Source organism: Empidonax traillii, unplaced genomic scaffold, assembly GCF_003031625.1.
Source record: "Empidonax traillii isolate 1590-97213 ecotype Southwest subspecies unplaced genomic scaffold, ASM303162v1 scaffold54:size2178333, whole genome shotgun sequence".
Lineage (NCBI taxonomy): Eukaryota > Metazoa > Chordata > Aves > Passeriformes > Tyrannidae > Empidonax > Empidonax traillii.
Genome location: NW_020955247.1, coordinates 242146 through 269742, shown reverse-complemented (window position 1 = coordinate 269742; position 27597 = coordinate 242146). Strand labels below are relative to the sequence as shown.

Sequence of the window (27597 nt, the reverse complement as noted above, 5' to 3'; positions counted from 1 at the left end):
TAAATTCTATTGACTAGATCTTCTTAGTAAGATACATTTTAAGTATTAATATCTCTAATAAAGTGTCAAAGTAAAGTTTTCACTATAAATAATGGGTTTCTCATATGTCCAGTTGCTGTCAGTTTGGTGGAAGTGTGCAAAAACTCCTTAGTTATTCAATTGTAAGTAATTCAAATGGACTCCCAATCAATGTGGGTCTCAGAAATAAATTCTAAGCTCTTCATTCTGATGATCCAGATCGTTTCCATTCACAACTTGCAATGCACCTGTATTAATTGGTATGTTTATTTCAGTGTTAAAGCTAAGGAAGCAAATAAACACACACATGCATTTACTTTTAAAGAAATATATAATCAACACTAAGCAGCTTTTGTTACTTGGGGATATTTTACTTCTTGAAACATATCTCTCTGCCTGGCATTAGTCTTCTTAATTACTACATGTGTCTGTTCAAATTTCAGTACCTAAAACTCAATGTAACAGGTTAATGAACTAATACATAGGTGAATTTTCTGACCAAGGCTTTTGGCTTATGTAAGTGGTGTATGTGGGCTATAAAAAGACTTGACAGTGATTAATAATGTGCATCTAGAAATTCATCTTAATGCCACTCTCCCTGACACCAATGGGTTGTGGTTGAGGCAAAAGCAGGATCTCTTCATTTGGCAGCTCTCCATTACTATATTTACTGTGCTCCTCACAGACTCTATAAACTTTTAGCATATGCAGTATGTTGAGTGAAGGAGTTCCAGTTTCTCTCCACGGTGCTTAACTAACTACTGTTGAGCTGTTTTTGAGCTTGAGTGGCAAGTTTTGTTTGATGTCCCCTACCTTGGAACGTGTCGTGCCCTTCATGATCTTACTGCTCTACTTCTCTTTCACACTTCTGTTGAGCAGACGAATTGTTACCTGCTGTCACTTCTTATGTGGTAGAGTCTGGTACCACTTCTCAATGGTAAAGTCTGATTCTACCATTTCACTACCTTTGTAATTCATTCCCTGAAGCTTTTTCAATTTAAATAATTTTTTTTTTTCAGATGAGGAACTGGACATAGTGTTGAAAAAGTTAACTTTCTTGGCCTACTGTACTTCTGTTTATTGATACAATGATATTCACTTATTTTCTCTTACTTACCTAGCAATTTTTAACTGCATACTTGCATTTTTTTCTACATCCTAAGCACAAGACTTACATTTCCATAGAAACATTTAACTGCTAGATATAAAGCTAGGGGAAATATGCAAAATACAAAATTGTCTTCATACATATCCATTTACATTTATCTTCACTGAGTTCCATTTTACATTTTAATAACCAGTCATTCAGGCCACTCATATTTAATACTTTTAATAACTCAGCAAATTTACCAAATAACTATACACTAGTTTTCCAGCATATTCACATGTTCAAATATATGTTGAAATGCATGGATCCCAGTACATGCCCCATGAAATTTCACTCAGGACCTCTGTCCACTGCAAAACTGACAAAAATCACCATTTTCTCCCAGATTTTACATTTTTCTTAATGAATGCAGGAAATTTCCTCCTAACCAGCTGCAGTTTTCTCTGTATTTTCTCTTACCTAGCTGTGCAATTTTCTGTAGTGTTTGGTAATATTGACATTGTTAAATACATTCTAGTTATTTTCAAAGAAGTATTACTATAGTTTCAGCTGTTTTGCCCAGTACTGATCTAATTGTCTATACTCTTCTTTCAACCTTTCTGAAATTTATTTTAAAATTGGAACATAGTTTCAATCTCACATCTCAAAAGCCATCAAAGTAGTTTTATAAAATAATTTCACACCACAGTTACCATTTTGACTATTCCATCCCTGAATGCCTTTAAAAATCTTAGGTGTGTACCTCTTTATTTTGTTTTGTAACACCTCATACTGACAAAGCCATATGAATTCCTCCACAGGGAAAAGGTTATGTGTAAGAATCTGCCAAAGCCCTTCTAGAGAACAAGCAGAATTAAAAACTTAAGGGAATTTTTTTCCTGTAACTTCTTCCAAGTGCTTCTGTTTTCCTTGATTATCTTTTGGCATTACAGAATTTTTGCCAGACTTCCTTCTGCTCTATTGTAGACATAGAATTTCTTAACTCTTACGTTTCTTGCAACTACTTTAGTCAACAAATCTCGTATGTATCTTGCAATTGTTTTGATAAACCATGCTGTTGCATTTATTTATTTATTTATGTTAATAATCTTGAAGTCCTCACATCCTCTTTAAAAATTTTCAGCTATCTGAAGGATGTGTTCTTGTCATCAGTAGCCTCTGACACTTTACTACTTAGCAAAGTATTTTCCTTTTACCCTTTCTTAATCCTTTCTTGCTAAGCAGGATATATTTGCCCTCTGCCTTCAATGCAACACCTTAAATAGTCTCTGTGCCATCTGCTATGACTTAACTCTCTTAGTATTCCTTCCAGGTTTTCCCTGACAGGAGTCCCTGTTTATAATTGTCCTTTCTGAAGTTGAGCCCAACTGTGGGGAGATTTTTTGGCTTCTTTACAGCCCTGCAAGGATACTGAATCTAGAGAGAGATTCAGCTGAAATAATTTGAACCATATCCACCTGGCTTTTACTTCTTCTCTTATGGAATCTTCAACCATCCAGTCCATGAAAATCATTAATTTAGTCTCAGCAGTCCTGTAAGGAATCTTACTGTAATGCATGAGTCACACTGTTAAAACTAATTTTCTTTGTAAGATTCAGTCTCAGTAACAGCCTCCTACCTTCAGTGGGAGCTCCAGAGCAGAGCAATGGCTGTCCTCCTTTCATCCCTCCTCAGACAGCAGCCTACCACTTATCCTGCGGTCAGGTCTTATTTACAGAATCATTGACTTACTGTGGACCCAGCACACCACCAATCACAGAAAAAAATCTGTCCCTTGGGGATATTCATGCCATGTGACACTTGGGGTGATCATGTGAGTCAGGAAAAGGACACTTTTATAACATCCTCGTGATCATCAGATTTTTGTAATATTTTGCTTCTATTTTACAAAATAGGTATTTTAACATGTCCGTATTTTTCTCATGAAAGATAGTAGTCCTTGTCTTTTGGAAAAATTCAAGTGCAGATAGTATGTCTTGTAGACACATTCAGAACTATTTGCATTTTATTTTCCACTTCTCAGCATTTCAAATCTATTGGCTGCTTCAGATGACTTTTGAGATCCCAAGTAATGAAACAATGCACTCTAGAACCATATCTTCAGACACTTCTCATATACATAACACACATAAACCTAAAAAAGGACGAACCAGTCACCAAAACGTCATACTAGTTGAAAAAGTTCTGATGATCTTGTAAATATGCTTAGACTAAGACAATGGAACTAAAACAAAATTTTTGTTGTTTAATGAGATAATCTAACTGTCTGCTTTGGTTTTAAACTTTATGAAAAAGCATTTCAGTGTTACTTATGTGCCAGCAATTTCTGAAATCTTGTGTTGAGGTGTTATCTCAGGTGATTATCTGCATAGTATACAGACATCAGCTCAATTTATATCCAATATTACATACTTACCTAAAGATTTAATTTAAGCCTACAAAAATCACGCAATCTAGAGTTATTCCAATGTCACTGGTAGTAAAATAAAACATGATACATAACAGTGCACGTGTGGACATGCACTGAAATTTACTTTCCAGCGTGAAGTCCCAGTTAAGCAGAGCTCCAAACAACAGCATGTGACTGATCAGAACTATGGTTTGCAGTGTTATCTTCCAACTACATTTGTCACTTAAATTAGGCCTACGTGCTTGTATATGTTCATTATTTTTGCATTACACACACTATATAAAACCACGCCTGGCACCAGGTCATTATTTTTCATATCTCATGTATTTTTCTGAAGAAAACTGTGCATTGTATCAGGTGGGTTTTGTGCAGTAAAAATTTTACACGCAAGCTGATCTAGAACTCAGAATAGTAGAAAAATATTTGCAAGTAGTAACAAATTATTTCACTAGATTTTTATTGGGCTATTTTCAGATTTAAATGAATGCATTTTGTTCACAAAAAAAAAAGAACTTTTGAAAGTGTTATCATTAGGTAATAATGGAAGTGTTCAAATTAGCATTCTGAAATTCTTATGGTTTCAGTTCTTAAACAACTCTGAACACTAGTCTCAAAGAACAAGCCTTCCGATTTTTAAGTGTAGGTTATCAGAAGAGGGAGCAAAACCAAGCCCATGCAAGTTGTGTGTCCAAATAAGGTATTCTAATGACACAGAAATGACATCATCGTAACAAGACTGTAAGCCAACCGTAAGCTAAATTGTATGTGAACAAAACACAGCCATCATTTTTTAACAAATACAAAAAAGGTTTCATTTATCCATTGCACCAATGGAAATTGACCATTCATTTTCTTTAAAAGAAAAGAGTCATATCATTAGATCATCCCAAGTTTTGCCAAATGACGGAGTCTAATATAAACTTATTATTTCATTTTCTGATTTCCTGACAAACTTCAAAAGCTGTTTATGGCTTCAGAGTCACAAGCAAAGACAGAGCTCAGGTCTTTCACCAAAAAATGCAGTAATATGAGCATCTTTTGCAGAAACAGGACTTGTGGCACTCACTTCAGCAGAGCTGGCATTTCATTCATGAGCAAGTAAGGGTGTGCATGTGTGCACACACACAAACATACACGCATACACTGGTTACCACATTAAAGCAGAGCAACACATTTTTAAGATATTTGCCCTTTACAAAGTTAACCCACAGATTAATTTTTTTTGAAAGATATTTTTTTTTTCTGTTAGTGAGCACTTAATAGGTTCCATAAAGCAATAAAATAAAAGAAAAACCTATTCAGCTTTATAAATCAGCTACATATGACTGGATTTAAGATGAATGATTTGAATAAACTGGGAACCAAATGCATTACTTTTCTCTTAAAATTACACACAGGCTAATGGACTAAGAAAAAAATGAAAAAAAGGGTTTTTATTCAAAACAACTCTAGCATTGAAATGTCCAATAACTGTACAACAAACCACTGAATTAGATGGATAACAATGACTGTTCTTAACTGTAAAGTGTAGATCATCCTAAGGAACAACCTCTTTTTCTGTAACTTATCAAATAGTATCAAGTTCATGGTCTTGTCAGTATGCTAATACAAACAAAACCCAGATGAAAACGCTAGCACACATGCACCCTAAAAAACCCCAACTCCCAGAAAACTAAACCAATGTTTGAATAAAATGAGACAGCTGACAAAAGGTCTCTGAATAATTTGGGAAACCACAATTATTAGACTACATTCATCTCATTCTTAAGCATCCAAATCTTCACTTACTAAAACCCACTGACCATAAAAAATCCCTATCCATTATATATTTAATTTCTTCCTGTGGTTATTAAAATAAACTATGTTCTGAAATTAAGAGTTAAAATACCTCCTTTTGTTTTCCATACATATTTACCTATATAAATATACTTCATCATTTTACAAATTACAGTATTTATATTAAAGCTTTCATTCATCAAATCATTACAGCTTAACAAGAACAAACAATTTTTGTGTTTTGGTTCTTCTTTAAATCCCTTTTCAAGATAATGAAAACCAGCCAAAATGAGTGACTGCAAATAATACAAACAACATATTTATTTAGAAATATAAACTGAAAATGCTGTTTGTCTGTTAGATTTCTTCATGAAGTATAGACAAATGGCTAGAAAAATTTAATGTCAAGTACATATTACAAATGACTTCTTTAACAGTAACTGGGACTAAAATGTCAATGTTCAATAGGAACATTTTGGATGTATAATTCAATAGACTAAATTTCTTGGCTGCTAATATGATAAAAAAAATGGATGCTATTAAAAAAGATTATATCCCCTTTTTAAATACACCTTATCATGTTGATGCTGCTTCATATATATACATATATATATATATGTATGTATATGCATGTACTTATTTAATCCTAAGAAAGGACCAAAGTCCTTTCTGTGAAGAGATCCCCATAGTGAAAGAGAGCATAAATGTCTTTCTTCAGTTCTAACTTTTTAATTCCTTTTGGAGCCCCGGCAAAGTATAGCTTGTTGTGGTCAAAAATCTCCTGGGGCCATCTGTGCAAAAATGGTGGCACACATCATTACCCTGAATGGAAGTGACAGTGCAAATACTAGAAGTGCATTGCGACACAATCTTTAACAGCAGAGCTTCCTCAAAGTTGGGTAGAGAACAGGAGACAGCATCCTTTTAAGTGATTTAACTTCACTTGTGCCCTGTTCCTGTATGGCTTTGAATATGTACAAGGGATGACAGAGGTCTTCTTTCCCCACAGTAACATTCCTCTGTTTCAATAAATGTATTCATTTTCTGATATCACAAGTCCTTCATTTCTCCTTTTGGCTACATATTGAAATATTTGTGGATGCTGGCTGTACTCATAAAAAAACCTCACTGTTACTCTGGTTGCTCAGCACAGAACTTGGGTGTCAGGCTTGGAGACAGCAGTCTCTGCAATGGGGCAAGACATTTAGTTCTCTTATCCTTCTTTCCCACTGAATGGAATTTAAGGCTGTGGCTTTTGCCGGGACTCAGCTTGTAGCTGTCAGATCTGAGAAAGATGACTCAATGCAGATTACACTAGTGATCAGTTGTGCTCTCACTTGAAGGGCTTTTCCATTCTCCACTAAAGTTCAGGTTCCTGGTTACTTCTCAGATCTGGCCTGCAGGAAGTCACAATGATGAATCTGATATGCAAGAAAGTAACTGGCGTGCCTCCAAATATAGGTATTCCTTCAAGCCTGAAGGTGCTGTTAAAAAGAAAAGAAGACAAGGGAAAAGTTATAAAAAAGTTATTTTAAATAGACAAAGTTAACAATAAACAAAACATAATTTTGAATGATCATTCAATTTTTCATGAAAGCAGGAGTCAAAAAAAAATGATGATATTTTGAATTCGATCTTTTATAGTTTTACTTTATTATGGGTACAACCTTTGACAACTAAGCACCCCCCAGTTGCTCACTCACTCCCCAACGCATAGTGGGATGGGGAGGAGAACTGAGGAAAAAAAAAGATAAACCCCATTAAAATTAAAATATTATAATTATTACAATAGTAAAAATAACAACAACTGCAACAAAAAGTGAGAGAAAAAAATCCAAGAAAGACTAGCGATATGCAATTCAGTTGCCCACCATCTGCTGACTGATGTCCAGCCAGTTCTCAAGCTTTGACCGGCAATTTCCACCCAACTCCCCCAGTTTATATGTTGGACATAATGTTCAGTGGTATGCAATATCCCTTTAGTCAGTTCAGATCAGCTGTCCTGGTCATGTTCCCTTCCATCTTCTTGTACCGCTCCTCACTGGCAAAGCAGAGGAAACTGAAAAGTCCTGAGTTTAGGGTAAGTACCACTAATCAACAACTGAAACATCAGTGTGCTAATAAACACTATTCTCATACTAAATCCAGAACACAGCACTGTACCAGCTACTAGGAAGAAAATGAACTCTATCTCAACCAAAATCAGGATGATTCCCCACAAAAACAGTAAGTGGTATTTCAAGTATACCTGAGTTTCTCTATCATCTCTTTCACTGAGTCATCAACACACACAATTTGATTCATTCCAACATGACATCCACCCTCATTTCATCAATGTTCTACCAAAGAGGAAAAGACTGTCCTTTTTTGTTTATGATATCTGTGTTAAAGAGTACAAACTGTGAAAATGTTTTGCACCTCTCCACATTAATAAATAATTTGTTCAAATTATAAGATTATTATTAGACTTGCTCAGTGAAAAGTTCATTAGCTGGCCAAACCTATATTAAAAACAGAAGCAGTTCCTCTTGCTATCTCCCCCAAAAATCCATAATTGCCAGCCATTGTTTACACGTGAAGAAGTGAGGCAGAAAGATGAAATAGGCCAGTCACTGACAAAAAAATAAAAATGTCCCTATTAATCACAGATTCCTATCCTGAGCTGTGTAGTTCTTTAGTCTGTGGTCTGCACTATTTTAATATAGAGGCTGTACATTCAGATTGTTATATTGAATTCCTCATTATAAAATCCCTTCATTGCTACATACCTTGTTAACAATCTCCTAGTGAAAAAAACCTGACCTTAGCTAGGGTTCAGACAATTTATAGATCATTTTGTTCACTTATCCCTTCTCCCTTTAATTACTTCAGCAGCATCGTTTCATTCTCTTCTTTCTACTGTGTCAGTATTTAGTCCCAACAACCAGAGAATCAGAGAAACCAATGTTGCTGTTTCCCCCATTCAAATCCAGATAACTACTCTTCTATAATAAAAAATATATTTTACTTCTCTGCATGTATTACCTGAAAAAACCTATGCCCTTCTGCTTTATTCTGTTTGTCTTCTTAAAAACTGAGAGTAAGTTCCATCTACAATGACATCCTCCTTCTCATCATGGCCATGACCACACTGTCACTGGAAAAATTGCTATCAAGAACTCTATGCATGGAAAATATTAGGAAAAAGTCTACTAAAGGGAAGCATGTTCTCACCTCAGACCTACAGAATGGTTATACCATTGCCAGAGACAGAGAAACTCGGGTTCAATTTACAGTTTTAAAGAACAAACTATGCAGTGGCACAATTGGAAGATATCAAGAAAATTATATAGAAGAGATTATCAATTTTGAACTGATGAGTGCAGTGATAATTACCAGTGATCACGGAAAAGAATATTTAATGCAGCTTTCTATGCTAGGTCTAGTGTCTTTTATCAAGAAAAAGGATAAAACAACCAGGAAATGCACTTTACATTCAATTGAGAAAATGGGATTTACTTGATTTATACTAAGCCCTCTAATTTCCACATCATTTTAAGAGTCTGATAAGAGCCACTGAAAGACTAGCCTAAATAAAAGCTCCATTATTTGGGCTGTTATAACCCAAACAATAACATATTGTTACCTGTCATAAGCACACTACAAGTCAGAGTGAAGTTCTCACAAATTTAGGAGTATAACACAAGTTCTCAAGGAAAAAAAATACACAAAACCACATAGTAATAAATCTTCTTAAACACAGTGCCCATATTTTCTAGATATTGTTTAAATAGTAATGACATCTGTTTCAGTTACTTTCTTATACCTGAAAGATATAGAAATATTTAGATTCAGACCTAGACTATTTCATTTATATTAACCTAGGCTTTTTACTCCTTTTAAATAAGAGTAATTATACAATGTTAATTCCCTCAATAGAAGTAAGAATTACAAAACACAAAGGGAATGTTTTTGTAAAGTTTTTTTTGCTAGTTTCTTTTGTCCAAGAAATCCCCACCATCATCCCTGATTTTTGTGTTGTCATATAGCCCTGTTGAGACATCTTTCTCTGTAAAAACTAAACCAACTAAATCTAAGCAACACCACATGTTAACAAATCCACCACAACACTTTTTAATTTCCTCAGAAGCCTCATAAAATCTATTTATGTGTGATTGCCCCATCCTACTGTTTCAATTCATAAATAATTTATTTGCTGATGAGCAAAAAAAATTCCCAATTGCTTCCTGGAATTTTTTCCATCAAAGCTTTGAAAGAGATTGTAAATGACATGAAAAATATCTAAATTTACATGTTTTTGTTTTTTCTTTACACACTATAATTCATTTACATATTGACAATATGTATTAGACTCTTGCTATCCTCTCCTAATAATCCTTCCTCAACATGATTATTAAGTTCTTTACCATGCCAGATTTGATATCTCCAGAGTTTTCCCTTTATATAGCACTGTCAAATCAATCTTGGATAGATATCTGTAAATTTTGTCTGAAACTATATGATGAAAATATTTATTAAATATAATTTTCCAACTGAACTCATACTGCTTAAATAGTGTCTTTGTAGATTTTGACTATCTTTGTCTGTTTGCATAATAAAATGAAGATCATCAGAATATTGGCTCTGAGAGCTACTGTAGAATCATTTTTTTATAGTGATAAATCAATGTTAACAGAAGCATGCAATGAGTGTCAGGAGCATCATGCCTATCAACATATAAAACTCGTAAAATCTCCTGCTTTTACTTATGAACTGCTGGCCAAATTGATGTGGTCGTTACTTGTCTCAATCAAGTCCCAAACAGTTTACATTTGAGAAGAGTAATTTGTGGGACCTACAATGTGAAATCACATCTTTCTGTTTGTCAATAACACTAGTTTTCAACACAGTGGATATCTAAGCAACCAAAGTTACTAGCTGTCAGGTACCAAGTATTTTGACATCATGGGAGTCAATAGCTTTTATTAGGGGTTGCCATGATGAATGTCAAAGTGTCAAAAATGTCAAAGTTCCAACTGTAAAGTGCTAAAAGGAGAAAGAATGGCACCAGAAAAAAGATCTGATGATGTATCCTGGGAAATTCTGGCAGTCTTATTCACTGGTCACAGGTACAACATCTCTTAAGAGAACTATACATAAATTTTAACTAAAGAACAAGAACTTATTTCTCAGTATGTACAGAAAAAACATATAAATTTATATTTTTAAAATTCCTCAGACATATTCATGGCTGAAACAATACATTTCTCTTTACCATTTTCAAATTTTAGAAACATTTTTATCAAGTCATTTTTCTTGACATGACTTGCTTTTCATTTGCCTTTTTGGTCCCTTAGGTGCTGGAAAACTGTTTTAGCATTATGCATGTTTTAAGGTAGAATTGGTTATGGTAAGTGTGAATATCTTCCAAGGAAGCCTATTTCTTTTCTCATCTTTTTTTTTGATAAGTTATACTGTATCCTTCATGAGATGAGTACTCACAAATATTTCTGAGATAGTGTTTTGGATTGATTTTTTCTCTGGGATACATGTTTACTAGCTTTGGACTACCTTTTATCTTGTACTTGACTATATATAATGGCCAGTCTTCGCGAACGAAGAATCGGGGAAGGTCTTTCCACCTTCCAGCCTGCGCATTGGATTTTTTAGGTGAGACACTGTGTGCGCGGAACTGAGCCCACCCTTTAATCCTGAGGTTCATCTGCTGGGGCCAAGAGAGCTTGGACAGTGGCAGCGAGGTCCTCAGGACGTAGATGGATTGCTTTACAGGGCTACTGAGCTCCATCTGCCTGGGGAGTGGCCCCGACCGGGAATCAAACCCAGGCCTCGGCAGTGACAGCGCCGCATCCTTAACCACTAGACCACCAGGGGCTCCCTTGTACTTGACTAACATGCATAGAAAAAGCAACAAATTATCAAGAAGATGAAATCAGGTTTGGTTTTGTGGTTTATTTTGTTTAATTTTTGTTTTGGGAGTTTTTTTTGTGTGTGCTAGAGTATAAAATTTTAGCTCTATATTTAATTTCAAAATAACAAGTTCTAGCTTGTCCTAATATTCATTTACAAATAGGTTTCTTATTTAGACTTGCTTAAAAAGCAAATACAAGTATACATAAATGCTAGATTATCAATTTCTGTAATATGGACAATATCTAGAAGGCTGCAATCAGTTAGAGGGTGGTTTTCAAGATCACATCCAGAGCCACATTTCAAGTGGCCACTACAGTTGTCCCAACAGCAGTAGCTCAGCAACCAATGCAAGGATTAGACTGGGTGGGTCTCTCTATACAGAAGTAGTCATACTTCAGTTTAGTTACACCCTTAGGAAATATATGCTAATATATCTATGGAAATGAATTTGACATTCATTTCATATTTAAAGTACTTGAGCACTATTTTATGAGGGGGTGACTGAAATAATTTATACCATGTACTCAGTGGACAACAATGAAACCATAAAGCCAGTCTTGAATTTGAGGCGCTTGAATATATAAAAGAAATTTTTGATCCATTTCTGGTTTGGCTGCAGATTTCTTTTGAGATTACAAGCAATAATTTTAATCTACGTTACAAATTAATAACATTTTATTTCCCTGTCCTTTTCACTCTCAACATATTTCTGCTTCTTATTTTAAGAAATAAATACCCTGAAACACTGAACCTTCAAGCCCAAACACAGACACACACACACACAAAAAGTTTAAATACTCTCTACACTCTCAATAAATCCTACATTGCTGATGGTAAAGAAAAACTTGTTTCTCGCAGCATCCTTCTCTGAGTATCAGAGGAATGTGGATGGCTGGCTAGACCTGAGGCCTACTGCCACTATCCCAAATGGGGCTGTGTATCTGAGATGTTAAAAGAGAATCTTCTACAGTAATACAATCTAGGAAACCAACCTATTCATTCTTTCTGCATTTTTTTTAAACATAAAAGCTAGCTAATATATGATACTATTTTCATCTTTCTGCCCTTATTTTTGCCCTCCTTTTCATGAGTCAAAGCAAATTTCCTTTATTAGTATGAATGTGCAACTGTGTCATGGAGGTAGAACAAAGATTAGTAAAAGAAAGTAAAAAAAAAAAAAAAAGAAAAAAGTAAAAGACAGCTAAGTCTCTAATATAACTAACTTTTTATTTCTAATGATTAATGAAATATTAGCTGGTAACACTAATTTAACTAACATTAGTTGCTGAGTTGGTTACAAAGTTGATTTATCTAGTTTAACACAGGCAACAACATAAGAAGTAAATACTGAAACAAAATATTAAGGATGAGGTAGGTTCGCGTTTGCAATGAGTTGCCAAAGAAAGTCACATAATGTGTCTACTGCTGGGCAGTACCTTATCAATGGTATTGCCTCTTTGCTTAATCTGAGGACCTTGCCATCATTGCCTTCTTACACTTTAGTTCTTGGCAAAAACTGAAAGAGATGGAGAGGTTAGAAAAGACACCAACACTCCACACCCATACATGTAAGTATTTTTTATGCAAGTATTCAGATTTCCTGTGTGTTACTTTTATAGCAGTCAATTCCTGAAGCTGGCTATCTAACAGGAAACAGGATACAGATCCCTGTGAACCTATACTCAGTGAAAACAATTTACTTTGGTATATGGCATAACCTACATGACAAAGGGAAAAACCTTTTATCCGTCAGTTGATGGGACATTAGTCTGAAGACAACTGAAAGTTGACACAGAATAGTTAAATGTCTTAAAGGACTTGCATCTGCTATTATTTAAAAAAATGTTTCAATTTTTAGAGTTTGGAAGCTTTTGTATAATTACATATCTTAAAGTGACATGTGAATGGTTTGAAAATCATTCCCCCCAGAGTATATCTTTCAGTTGACAGGTGTAACCTTTTCTCATTCAGCCTGAAGCTAGGAAGAATAGATGAAAAGTGAGCTGGCAGCTTTCCACTTGCTTATTAAAAAAACCCAAAAAACTACATGGGTGAGAGGAGCCATGTAGAAGACAATGTAACTATCAATATTTCTGCCCTTTTGAGTTTTTTTTAAATTTGCTGATCTTTCATTTATTTCAAGTTACTCAAGCAATTGTGCAGCCTTGTAGGATTAGGCCTACTTTGCAAGCCAAAAGGACCTAAAAGTCATCGGAAAATATCTGCAAATTCTTTGGTGCAGCTTTTCTGCAGTTTGCCTATTAAGGGATGAAATAATTTGCAATTTTAGATAATAACATGATGTTCATTAACATGTGCTTTACTTTTTTCTGTATCATTTGGCACAAGTATTTTGTCACATGAGAAAAAATAATAATTTCAATTACACTAGATATACGGAGACCACTGGAACTACATTATTCTGGACTCCCTAAACATGTCAGTGTGACTAAAGGCTAACAATGCAATGATTCATTACTATTACTATTCATTATTATTCTGGTTAATCAACATATTCAAATTCAATTATTTTCTTTACAAAAGAAAAGGGGTTTCTATGATGTTGCTGGACCCTGAAAGTTCTGTCTGTGTTGCTAGGAATTTTTAGCCACTAGAAATTTTTTAGTAGCTCGCAGCTTAGTCTTGGGCAGAATCTTGAAAGTGTAAGAGAGGCCCTGAGACCGTGCACCAATGGGACCCTGTTTACAAGAAGTCTCCATGCTTCAGCAGCTTACTGGAAGACTTCCCAGCAACCAACTGAAGCTCTTTCCAATCACAAGGCAGACTAGAAAGGGTCTCATCAACTGCTTGAGACTTCTTGCATTGTGAAAAAAAAAACAAACCTGAAGCTTCTACATATGAATTTTAGCAAGACTTAACAAGCTACTTTCTTGAGCTCCCAAGGAAATTATGGTATCAGGAAGAAACTGAATAGAAACAACAATCAATACTTTAAAAATGTAGCAGAATATATTCTTAGATTGGAAGGTAAAACAAAACAAAACAAAACAAAACAAAAAAACCCCAACAACAACAGGAAATTACTTGGTATCTTCATATACCTTGTACTTTCAGCAACAATGTGCATGAAAGAGATCAACCTGGCATGACTTTTACATTGAAGATGTATGAGAGAATCTTATTATGGAAAGTACTATGTACTTTCTGGGATTAACCTTGGCAAGAGTTTTGATTTTTGATTACTAGAATGAATGCGCTTCCAAAATTATAAAAATAAATGCAGAAATTTATAACTTTTGCAAATATATAATGATTCAAAGCTTTCTCTTCAAGGGGTCAACTTTTGTTTCAACAGCTTTTGCAAATAACTGTATACAAAACAAGAGACGCTTCTTTACATCTTCTCCTATAACCACCACTTCCAAATGGCTATATGCAAATTATATGCAACTGATGTAAAAAAGGTAGAAATATCAGTTTATCAGAAATATCAGTATTAATATCCTTCCTAGACACTCAGATTTATGCCTTTTAATTTATTTTGAGGAATCCTAAAAACGAGCTTCCAGAACTCTGTAACATTGTTGTAATGTAACACTATGTTTGAGAAAAACTCTGAAATTTTGGGTTATTTTTGAAAAAAGGAAAGAAAATGAAGATCAACATTTCAGCTTCTGATTTTGCAGATCTGCCACGGATCTCTTTCTGTAGGCTGTTTAACCATTTTAAGATGAATATCCAGAAGTCCAGACCTGAATGAAATAGTATGTTTTGACATTTAGTGACCACTGTTTTTTTCCATCCATCTGTAATGATGTATAAAGTTACATATAACTGGATCAGATGGTCCAGTTGCTTCAGACATAAGCTCAGCAACAAATCCTACCTTCACTTAACCTTTAAGAAACTTAATTTCTCATAATTATCAGCAGAAATATCCCTATCAAAACACAAAACATGAGAAAAATATAGTAAAGGACTACTTCAAGTGGGTAGGGAGAAGGGTATGGTGATCTCCAGCAGGAAAAGGGGACAGTCACACAGGTAATAATCTATCTCAGTTTCAGATCATTATAAGAAAATAATCATTTCCTCATTATAAGAGAAATTCAAAGCCATAAATTATCTCTGGCTTAGACCCTTTATAATGTCCATCAAATATGCTCAAAGGCTTGGCTAATAATAACCTTTGTGTGTGTGTGTGTGTGTGTGTGTGTGTGTAATATTGGGGGGTTTATTTGTTTTTAATACCGACATTTGCAAACTTTAGGACCTTTGCCAGTGCTGACTGTCTTGCTAATTGAAAATCATTGGATGCCTTTGCTCCAACACAAGTATCCATGTTCATCTGACATTTGCTTAACAAAAAAGATATTTCACCTAAGAAAAGCAGCTCAGAAATCAAATAACAGCCCACTAAACTCTCCTGCTAATACATTCAGGAAAAGGTTACTAGCCAAATGTGCAATTCAGCTCTTTGCCCATTAAGCAAAGGCCTCAAATACACTGTTTACCTGGCCGTAAAATACCTCGGTCTGTTGCCCAGCAGTCTCTGAGCTGTTCAGCGAAGAGATTAGTCATTTTGGTTGACAACAAATACAAGTTGACAACAAGAATAAAATATCTGGATCTGTTTATCTAAATCAGTTAGTCAGATATATAAGAAAGTCTACTGTAAAAATTGATTATGTGTGAGTTGGAATTACGTTTGAAGCTCTGAATCTACTGTGTGTTGACTGAGTTGGCTAAGGTCCTCTCCAGCGCTGTTTTCCAAGTCACAGTTCAAAACAGGAGAATTTGCACATCTGCTGATAAGCCACAGATGCTCCACTGCACATTTGAAACATCTCTTCAAGCATTTCCCCCTCAGTATGAGGCAGAAGGCCAAATAAATGTTAAGTCTTTTTCAAGTAGGATGTACTTTTTATCTATCATGATATACAGAAAAGACACTTGGCTTTGTTTTCTTTAACCAGTGCATCCAGAAATTCTTTGCTCTTGCTGAACTACTCAAAATTAGCAGAACACATATTCTCTAGTATCTTTGTCCTTGATCTATTTAAACATAATCAATTCTATGGTTCCATGGAATAAAGCGGGTAAGAGTGAGTGGCAATACAAGGAAAAGATCCAAAAAGACAGGAGGCTGAAGAAGGTCTACGGGCCATCTCTGTCAGAGCCTGGAAGAATCTGGAGGGTGATAAACTGCCACCTCTCTATCAGAAAGAGTAAAAAAAATAGCCCTGACAATTAGATTATATTTGACTTCTCATTATTGTACTCTATCACTGTGTTCTTTCTTTCCTTTTAATATTAGAACATGGAAAAAGAAGTGAAAGATAGACAATAATGACCCTCTAAGGCACTGAACACACATCAGCAGTTCAAAATACCAATTTACTTAACTCAGGGTAGCTTTCAGAAAAAGTAAAATTAAAGAAAATTAAATAAGTAAAACATAAAATCTTTATTCAATCAACTTTCTTAATTTCCTTTGTTAAGACAGGATTTCAGACCTGAGTTAGCAGAGCCTGGTAAAGACTGGTGGGTGGGGTTTTTTTGTTTTTTGTGTGTGTGTGCAAATAATTGTGTTTCGGACAGCATAATGGAGAGGTGAAGTATTTACTAGAAATTCTTACCTGATTAAAATAGTAATGAACAATAAAATGGCTTTTTTTTTCTCCTGCAAACTCAAAAAGAGAAGGTCTAACTTCATCCTGATGAAATTTTCTTCTACAATTAATATTGAAAAATGTATTATTTCTTAGTATCAGTTCTGGTTTTTAAGGTTATCTAAAAGCCTCTTAATGCCTAAAAGAGCCTCTAAGCATGAACAGTACACAAACTTCTAAGTGAATAAAACTGGAAAAGGTTGCTTTTATTTTGTAGCCACAAATACCTCCTGGTACAATGGACTAGGATAATAAACTGAATCATCTGAATCAATAATTAAAAGTACATACTTACTGCTTGCAAAGAAATACTAATGTTTCAAAATTCATTCCCTAGGTAAAAAAAAAGGCATCAGTGTGTAAGCATCATTAAAAGTAAAGATGTTTCATTTACTTTTGTAAACTGTTTTACCTGTGCCATAGTGATTTTCTAATAATCAGAAAACAAGGAAACAGAAAAGCAGGAAGAAACATAGAGAGCTCTTCTATGTAAATATATAAATCAGTGCACAAATCACTACTGTAAGTCAGCAATCAGCTGAAAGCTCATTGATGATGTAACAAAATCTTCATGTACCCTATCAAAAACTGCAAAATTTATAATGGACAAATGACAAGCTGACAGCTCAATTCTGAAAAGCCTTTTTCCACAACCACCACACTCCATTTTGAGTGAAGTCTTACCACTCCTTCCATCAACACAGAGGGTGTGCTGAACAGTAAATTGCTAGCTACATCCTCCTGCAGTCTTCTATTAAAAGTCTCAGGATAACTGTGAAAGTATTTTACTTTGAGAACCAAATTCAATATTTTAGGGAATGTCTAAACTTATTGCAGGAGCGAGCAGGTGAAAAGACACTTAGCTGCCTTTGTTGCTGCAATGAGTGTCAGGTAACTACACTTATCAAGAGAATATGGCTTTGCTTAAAGGGCTGGGAAGAGAAGTTAAAGAGAAGATTTCACATCCTCTTTGTAGCTTGTGAGAAGTCAGCTTGAGATGCGGAACCTGTGAAGGAAGGACAGGAAGACAGAACTCAGTGAGGGGTTTTTTTGCTGTTTGTGGCCATTGAGAAAGCAGGAAAGCTGGCACAAAGTATAACCTTGGCTGGTGATCCCATTTGCAAAAGCAGCAGCTCAGGGTCTTGAGGAGACTTGATGGAGAACTGTGGGTAATAGGGAGGCTTTAGATGTGATGTCCCAAAACAGAGAATGCCCTTGGCAGCACATATATAACTGCTGGACAAACTGCATTTGTGGAGGTTGCAAAAGAGTTCACTCCAACCTTCAGGCATAGGGTACAGTAAATGAATAAAGGATACTCTATCCTCTTGCTTACTGCTTTTCCAAAATCCAACCCCTATCCCAGCACCCATTTCTTCCTCTCTTGCAGCACCTTCCTCTACCAAACTCTCAAAGAAGCCATGAGCAGCTGAAGCTACATTGCTACAAAGAGAAACATAGAATATGCTTCAGACATAGGGAAGCTGTGAGTTCAAAATGCCTCAGGCAGAGGAAGTAAGTCAATTTGGATTTCCCTTATCTCTAGCAACAGAGGCAAAAGAAAGGCAGTCTATAAACACCATCTCCTTATCCAGCAATTTGTAAATCTATCACATCTGTCCCATGCTTTATTTTTGAGTGAATGAAAAACAGTTGGATTTGTGTCAGATAGAATATTTAAATACTGAAAGGAATGACAGATTTCAGGTTTTCATTTTGGCCATACAAACATGCAGTTCGTGTTTTACTTTCACTTGAGTGAAAATACACTGGGTTTCCTTACAGAGTTATAATTAAAAGGACGGATACAAACAGACCCTCTGGCTCTGCTGGCTTCCATTGCTTGAAACAATGCCACCTCAGATGGTGATAATAGGGGAAAAAGTAAAACTGCCACCTTTCTTTTTCTTTTTGATGATTTGGACTCTAAGACCAGTGCTGTGTTAGCTACATTTCACATGTTTCTAATTTTAATAGAAATACAGCAGTAGAGCTACAGATAGCAACCTAAACATGAACCTTCTATCTTGCCTGTGGGCTGAAGTCAAACTATACACTTGTTAAAAAAGGGAATTATCTGGTATGCAAGGATTTCCTACAGTACAGATTAGAGTTAAATAATTCTTTTCATGTATTATCCTCCTTCCTTTACCCCCCAAAAAGCTCCCCTAAATAGGAAAGTTCAAAAACTACAAACTGATTAGGAGTTAGATGAACACTCTGAAAAGGATGCAACTAAAATGTGGTTTGTGCTTTAAAAGTTTTAATTAGTTTAATTGAAATACAAGTATTTTGCTGTTCAGATAGTAATTCTTTAGTAAACTTACATGTAGAGGTAATTACTAATATTTTTATTTTTATTGCAACTAGTAGCAGCACAAAACTAAGTTGGGTGATGGTATCTCAGACAATTTTTTTTCCCTTAAAAAACAGGCAACCAGAAAAAAGTAACATAAAAACTTTTACAGGAGAATCAATATGCTCTTGATCTTGATTAAGACAGTACCACGAAGTTCTATTTCAGAAAATTACAAGATTAAACAGATAAGACCCCTTTGCTTAATAGGATTTTGAAATAAGGGCCTGTTAACTGAGATGGACTTAGAAGGAAAATCATGATTAATAAAATCTGAATTTCTCATTTTATTTTCCAGCAATTACAAAAACTATGTTTAAAAAAACCTATGTTTAAAAACTATGCCACCCTAAGGTGACATATTCTTTGTAAACTTAAAATCTAGTTTTTATTCAGAAATAACTTATTCATAAAATATTTAGTACCTTTCAGTACTTATTAAAATATATGGGTACTTAAAAAAAACTAATTAAAAAATCAGCTGAAGTAATCTCCACTTGACATAATGCTCTTACAACAGATTTTTCTTTTTGGTTTGTTTTTGTCATACCTTACAAGTGACAAATTGATAGGTTTTGATGTAAGATACAGAAGTAAAATATGTACTAACCATATCACTTAATCTTTCTTACTGCTGAATCAGTTCTGTTCCAAGCTCAATATTTCAGATTTACTTGCACCTTTAAGACAAGCCCTGTAATACAGCAACTACGTGAAATGCTGCTGAACACCACAGCTAGGGTGGATCATTTTAGTATAGTACATGCTTTTATTCAGGAAAATGATAATCTGAAAAATTCATAGCATTAACAATGAGTAGTGATTTGTCCTTTTATGTCTTCTGGTATTTGCTTAAATACTTATTTCAAGGCATTGTTTAAGAGAAGTGGAATATATTGTTGCCACATGATGCTTCCTAATTTGCCTTTTGAAAAATGCAAATGTTCTCTCCATTGAAATGTACATTGATACTCTTGAAATCTTGTTAACATCTTTACTGCTACTGTTGCATGGCTATTTTGAGTGACCAGAAGACACTCCAAAATTTCTGACCTTTTCCTAGAGAGTGATGCTGTTACAAACATCCATGAACAAATGGGCCTATTCTTTTAATCTCTCTGGACTTTAATACTTCCATAGGCATTTATGATTTTAACATTCTAATATTAGGATTATAACTTACTCTAAATCTAGGTATCTTTCTCTTCAGCAACAAATAATATATATGAACTTGTCACACATAAGGAAGGTGATAACCTCAGAATGGGCTGTTCCAGTTACACACACTGTAAATCTAGGTAATGCTAAAGATTTACTAAACTTCTTTCAACAAATGGAAATTTTGTTTTTCGTTTTGACAGCTATCCAGGTTGCTAGCACTTGCAATATCACTTAACTGTCCTCTCATCAATTTCTTAATCATACTAATTGTGCTTTCCACATGACTGCTCGGTCCTCTGCTCTTGCACTGTTCAGTGCCTATTGACTGTTCCAACAAAGTTTCAAAGAGTAAAGCATTCTCCCTATCTATTACACACATAGACCTTCTTCCTATAGGTTTACTCGCTAATGAATTACAAAATTAAAATGTTCATCAGTTACATATCAAATAATTCACCTTTATTTTCTGCCATAACTTTCCTCTTGCTTATGGATTCTCATGGATCTTTGGAAAGATCATTGAGAATCTCAGCTAGCTCCCTCCTGCAGGTCCTGAAGAATTCTGCAGTCAATCCTGAGCCTATGCAGGCTCAGCAGCTTATTTTCACTGAGAAACTAGTTTTATTTAAGCATGTAAATTTATTACAGATGCTGAAAGCACTACAGTTTTCTATAGCAGAAACATTACAGTAAAATGGATTTATAGCACTTCTCATGGCTCTGTTCTATTTTGAAGCAATAATAGATTTGTGGAAGAAAATTAGTTAAATAGTTTGTTTTCCTCTTTTACAAAATACATGTCCTATTTCAATTTAAACTGCAAAAAGAAAAAGAGATATTGTTATGGCCAGGTAACATTCCTACAGAACACGGGATTTGTATATATTTCACACTTATAATAATATTTGAAAATAGTGTTTCCAAGTTTTGGTGTTTTGTTTTTTTTTCCTGTTTCTTTTCTAAAATGCAAAGTTCATTAGCAGTGACAACACTGCTGGTGTCAGGTGGTACAGCATTAATTACTACAGAAAATAAATAAAACAGTGATACTCAAATCGTAATGCACAAGAGACTTATCCTTTAATTTTAAGATGGTTTTAACAAAGAATTCTAGGTTGAACATAAACACTAATGAGATGTTAATGTCTCTACATTATTAACTACTTTAGGTGTATTTCAAACTCATAATGCCATCATATTTTGTACACACTGCACAAATCAAATAGTGGGCCAGAACTTTCTAAATAATGTATTTAATAATTTATTTATAGACCATCTAAATGCAAATAGCTGTGAAAGATTGAAAAAGGTGTGTTGATATTTAACCCGGGGTTTAGTTTAGAAATGCTTACACTACTTAAAATTTCAGTGTCTTAAACAACTAACCATTTATATTGATGCATTTTAAAGATAATATGAAAATAATGTTTGACTTTTCAAAAAAATTAGTAAAATGATTTTATTTGCTTAAGCCTTACCTGGATTGATTACCAAAAAAGGTACTAGTCACCTTAAAATTTTCTGGTAAGTATGTTTCTGCTTACCACTATGCTTTTTACTTTACTGAAGAGATTTCCGTAAAATATATATTTCAACAAGCTGAAATGCCACCAAAATGCCAGAAGATAAGAATTTGCAGATCATACAAGATTTGCACTATCAGAAAGAATATATGGGCATACTAATATATGTCTGTAGTCATCTTCAAACTTTATCATTTAGGAATAATTAACCAATAGCAAAAAAAAAAAGCAAACACTTTTTGACCTTCAGTCGTTCACATATAATAGGAATTTTTTTAACAGAGGATTTTATTTATTTAGTAATTTATTTATTTATCCAATTACCCCAACTGCCTACATTTTATACAGATGGTAGCATGATGCATCACGACTCTGAAAGATGTTCTGGGCTACAAACCACACACTTCTCTATCTGCATTAGACACATAGAGGACAGGTAACATGTCACTTGTAACTAGCTCTCATCTGAAAACAAATACTTTATTTTAAACACTTTTCTTAGTAATTAAAATCCTGGAAGTTTTTCTTCTCATAACCTTATCCATAAGAACTTAAAATGTGGAAAATTTGAAGCTCATCTCTGCTCCAGAATTAATTCACTAATGCGAATAACTCCTGATTTGCCTTAAATTCATCATCATTAACATCCCAAACCACTGTTAATAGTTTTCTACCTGACCCAGCTGGTTCCTAAAGGAAAGCCTGTGTGCTATTCCCATCTATACCAGCAATCATTCAAAGAGAAAACTGCTAAATCATTTATGTGCTAACAGCCATTCACTGTTTTTCCAACAATGCCCAAATCTCAGAAAGACAAAAAATGCATCCTACAACTTTTTCTGAAGGAAACTGCAAGATAAGCTTCTTGTTCAGGACATAAGTACACCCTGAGAGGTTTCTGGGCCCCACAGAGTTGAATGCCACAGCCCTATAAATGCTGCACAGTATTTTAACAGCAATTTCTAATAAAAAGTATTTCCAGACAGAATTTTCTGTTGAACTTGCCAACACACTGTCTGTGGACACAAATCTTGGAATTTAAGAGCATTCACCAGCAGGGATGAGCTGAAGAATGGGCCCCAGCAGCACTCATTTATACCATCTGCTTGTGGTGGTACCATATAAACAGCACTGTGTGGATACCTTTGCCAGAAGACCTTCTGGGAGCAGATTGGATTTGTAAAGATTATATATCTGTCATTTAGCTATGACATCAAATGATTGTACTGATGTTCATCTGAGCACTGTCTTTCCCAAAACTCAGCATTTAGTTCCAATGAGCCAGGACAGGAATGAGACACAATGAGGTGACCAGAATAGAACTACTACCATATGGTATAAGAAGTGTAGCATGTAATATTATTATCAATATTGCTATCAAGGTATAAATAGAATGTTGTCCACAGAAACGTGAAAAGTTTGAATATTCAAAAGCATGCTGCAAAGCTGCATGTGGAGGAGGTGAAGAAATTTGTAACTGTTGGGAAACTAAAATATATTATGGGAAAATGGTAAAAAAGCCTGCTTAGGTCAACCTGTATTTTGATTTGCATCATAAGTATTTAGGACAGAATTTAATCTGATTGTAGACATAAAAATGTAGGTGTAAACCAATCAAAACAATTTCAGGGAACATAAAATTAACATCCAGAACAAGAATTCTCACTGTTGAATACCTCTAAAGAAAAACTGTTCACATATTCCAAAATAAAATTCCTAACACACAAGACAGTAATGAAAAGAAAATATCACATCTTGACTTCAGTTTTGGTTTTACATTTAAGTATAAGGCATTAGACAGTTGAAAGCATATTCTCTGCAACGTATGTTCCATGCAAAGCAATTTCATCTGGACTATGCCAAATATTCAAGAAAGGCAATCACTTCCGGTAAAATTTAACAGCAAAGAACATTGCATTGTCAAAGTGAAGAATGGTAAAATGAAAAAAGGAAACAATTAGTTTCAGTTTTGTTCCTAGACCTATCTGAAGTTTTCCGGAAGTTATTAGGATTTCAGGTAGTGGTACAAACCCACTTATTTACTTTTAAAGGATTATTTGAAGTTCATCTAGTCCTATCTAACATGCCACAAATTAAAACTGATTACAGAGATGTCCAGAAGAAAACACAAGTACAAATTATAACTTATTATCTTGAAGTGTCTATTTTTCAGTGGCTACTGAATAATGAAGATGCCTTTACTAAATAAAAACTGCAGCTTGCAACCTTATGTATTTTGGGTTTTTTAGATATGCAAAAGACTTTTTCAGGGCTGAACCACTTCACTCTGCTGACATTTGTAGTTGACTGGGGTTCAGAAACAAGCATTCTTGTGAATAATTTCTCTGTGAACATAGATTGTCATAGTAAAAACTGACTCGATCAGATTTACTTGAATTGACTGTCTTTTTTTTTTTTTTTTCCTTCTGTAATACATCCAGAGAAGGCACATAGATGAGAGAGGGAAGGGAGAGAGGTAAAAGTAGCTTCTTGACATAGAAGTTAACCATGATTTCAAATTACAAATTACGCTGAGTATGAGGTTTTCCCCCATTGCTTTTGCTGAAACTATGCAACTTTTGAAGAAAATGATGCAGGAGTCAGTGAACAAAAGACAGCATGACTGCAGACTCGCTACAGGTGATGGGAGAATTGTAATGAAAAAATTATTATAAACAAAGAAACACATTTTATACCAAAATAGACTTGTTCCCTCCTGATTTCTATCCTAATACTGCACTATCCATAATGATTTTGACAGCTACCTTAGGTCACTAAGTAGAGAAATTATAAGCAAAACCGCTTTTTCAGGACCTGAAATGGTATGCAGTTTTCAGGTGGATTTGCCAGCATCTTCCTTAAGTGGAATATGCATTAAACACCAAAAGATCTTTCAATTTTTAATGTTAGGTTTCAGTAGAGCCCTTGGAATAAGGTAACATTTGAAAACAGGCAATTTGGGTCTGCTGAACAAGATTCCCCTCGGTTAGAATGTACCCGCATGTGTCCTCTATACTTGACAGGTTTTGGTAGCTTCCTACAAGTCAATAATTCTGAAAAAATAATTTTTTCTCTTTTTTTTTTAAGTGTCTTTTTCTTCAAGGTTGCCAGTGCAAAAGTGCTTAATGTTCACTATCTGTTCCAAAATTTCCATTCTCATTCCCAAATATCTTGCTCTGCAGCACCCTTTGCTCTTCTCCCAGGATGCATAATCTGTCCTCATTACCTGTTGTACCTGCAGTACCCACAGAGTGCCCAAAATCTAAAACAAATCAAAGAAAAGACAGAGTACTTATCAGCAGTTATGCCAGCTGTCACACAGACACATAAGATGTCTTAACACAGTCACTAAAATTTACCCCATGAAAATAAATAGCAGAAAACAGTAGTCTCATTACGGAGTCAAGCCCAAATCATGCATATCATTGACTTCACTTTTTTTATTCTTCTTGACTGCTTCAACTGGTAATTTCTTGAATATTTCTGAGACACAAGGAAGAAGTAGAATTTCTGGTAAATGCCTTTTTGTTATATAGCAACATAAGAAAGCAAGTACTATTTCCCAGAATCTACTGACAACTAATAAATAACTAGTAACTATAGTGACTAGCTAACTAGTCAATATAACTACTATTATAGTTACTATAATTATTATTACTCTATTATATAAATAAGATGATTTATTAAAATAATTTTTATATATAACTAGACAGCTATCCAGCTAGATGAGAGCAACAGAAAATGCAAGATAATGTTTTTCTCAGGTGCTTCTCTGGATAAATTTTCCAGGTAACCTCTGAAAAGGGAGTCTAGATTAGGGAAGCAATCTAGATTAGGCTTCCTGTCAATCAAGTTACTGCAGTACAAGACTTAGAAAGCAATTAACTCCTCATATTCCACATAATTTCCACCTATTTTCATTAAACTCTACATGTAATGCACCTGAGCTGCTGTCCATAGTCATTTAATCACCACCATTCCCAGACTTTCATCTAGCCTGAACACTTTATGAGCTAACTATGGGATTATTTTATGCTGTTGTGATTTTCTCTCTCTGCAAAGCAAATGAGAGTGCAAAGTAAATAAATACCTCAATGAAAAATTATTCTACAATATCTGCTATTGTTTCAGTAATTGCAACAATTTTCATCTGTCAAAAGAACACATTAAATCACTGGGTTGCTTTATCGCGTATGATATTCAAGACAACAATGCCTGATGGTGCTACTGAATATAAGGGTAATATTTGTGAAGTAATTCTAAGTGTGAAACACTTCTGAAAAATGGTGAGTTGCTATTGAAAAAATTGGACTCAGAGGTGTAACATGTAATTTTATATGTTCCACATGTTTCTGAATTAAGCAGAGGCAAAGCTTAGGTTTGAGTTTTTGACTTTTTTTTTTTTTTAATGAACACAATAAGTTGCTCAAATCTTTTATACTGATATGACAAAGCTACACTTTAAAAAGGAAATATATTTCTTAAGCAAAAAATAACCCAGAAAAAAGCATTTTTCCCTTTATCAAGTTATTTTCTATGTAGTACTTGTCTCTCAAAGATCACCATATCCAGTCACTAACTCAGCATACTTCTAGACAAATTCAATAGGCCAGAGCATCTACAGACAGTATACTGGCAATATCAATCAGTACTGGAGCAACAGAAAGCACATTCTTGTGTGTTAAGGAATGGAAGGACAGGCATGATTGTGCTCAAAGACATTTATGGGAAAACTACAGAAAGAAAGGGAAAGTTAAACCATAATACCATTGATAGTGTCATTAACTAAAACCAGTGAAAATTCTGATGGTTGTATTCTCTGTTCCAGATATAAACAGCAGCAACATATGGTACAAATGATACAGCAACATAGTGTTTTCATTTCAGTTCACAAAGCGACACAATTAAGAATGTCTGTGGTGGTAGAAAGACTGAATCAACCGTGGCAAGCGTTCAGTGAACAGCCTGAAGGGACAGACTCATATACTTAGAGTAGATATCCTTAGAGCAGGAAAAAGAATGGTGCTAAACAAGACTTCAGACAATACTCAGTGTTAACACAGAAAGACTGAAACACAGTTTGCAAATTTATGAGCAAAATTAGGACTCACAGAAACATACACTTCATGTTCTTGCCAATTTTCAACTAATTCAAGAAAATTAAGACCAATCCATCCAGAACCATGTCACACATGAGAGAATTCTAATATAGCTTTCTCCAGCTTGCTAAATCTGAAATAGCTCATGGCATACTCAAGCATTAATACCTACCTTTCACAGTACATTAATTTCTGAGCAAAACCAGGTTTAACACATGGTTTAGAAAATATATATTAACAATCCCAAACATATCTTCTGGAGAGAATTTCACAATTAAAATAAACATTATTAGTATCTGTCCATTAAAGATGCATCACATGTTGAGAGATGCTGAAATGCACAGAAACATTCTAAGATGATTTTTATTAGAGCCTTTTAGTTACCTCCAACAACTCACGGAGATAACAAGTCAGAGCAAACCTGAAACTGAAAGGAATAGGTGGAGTGCAATCCACGTCAGTGCAGTCTTCAGAGTTAGGCCAGGTTGTTTGAGTCTTGTCCCAAAGAAATTTGGGATGTTTCCAGGGATGTTTCCAGGGATGTTTCCAGGGATGGACACATCATAGCATTCTGAGCATCTGCCTTCAGTGCTTACCTTCTTT

The 27597-nt window shown here is 34.7% G+C and overlaps 1 protein-coding gene across 2 annotated transcripts in view; it reads right to left on the bottom strand.

Moving 5' to 3' along the window:
* Window positions 1-3147: 3147 nt before the first annotated feature.
* Window positions 3148-27597, bottom strand: part of PRR16 (proline rich 16) — a 142683-nt gene continuing 118233 nt past the window's right edge. Inside the window, exons 3-4 of one of the 2 annotated variants that reach the window (XM_027879323.1) lie at window positions 5101-6796; window positions 3148-3159 (exon numbers count right to left, since the gene is read on the bottom strand). The gene's annotated coding sequence lies outside the window, so the exon portion shown is untranslated. Of the gene's footprint in view, window positions 3160-3841; window positions 6797-27597 lie in introns of those variants that run through there. The other variant, XM_027879322.1, reaches the window with a different exon arrangement.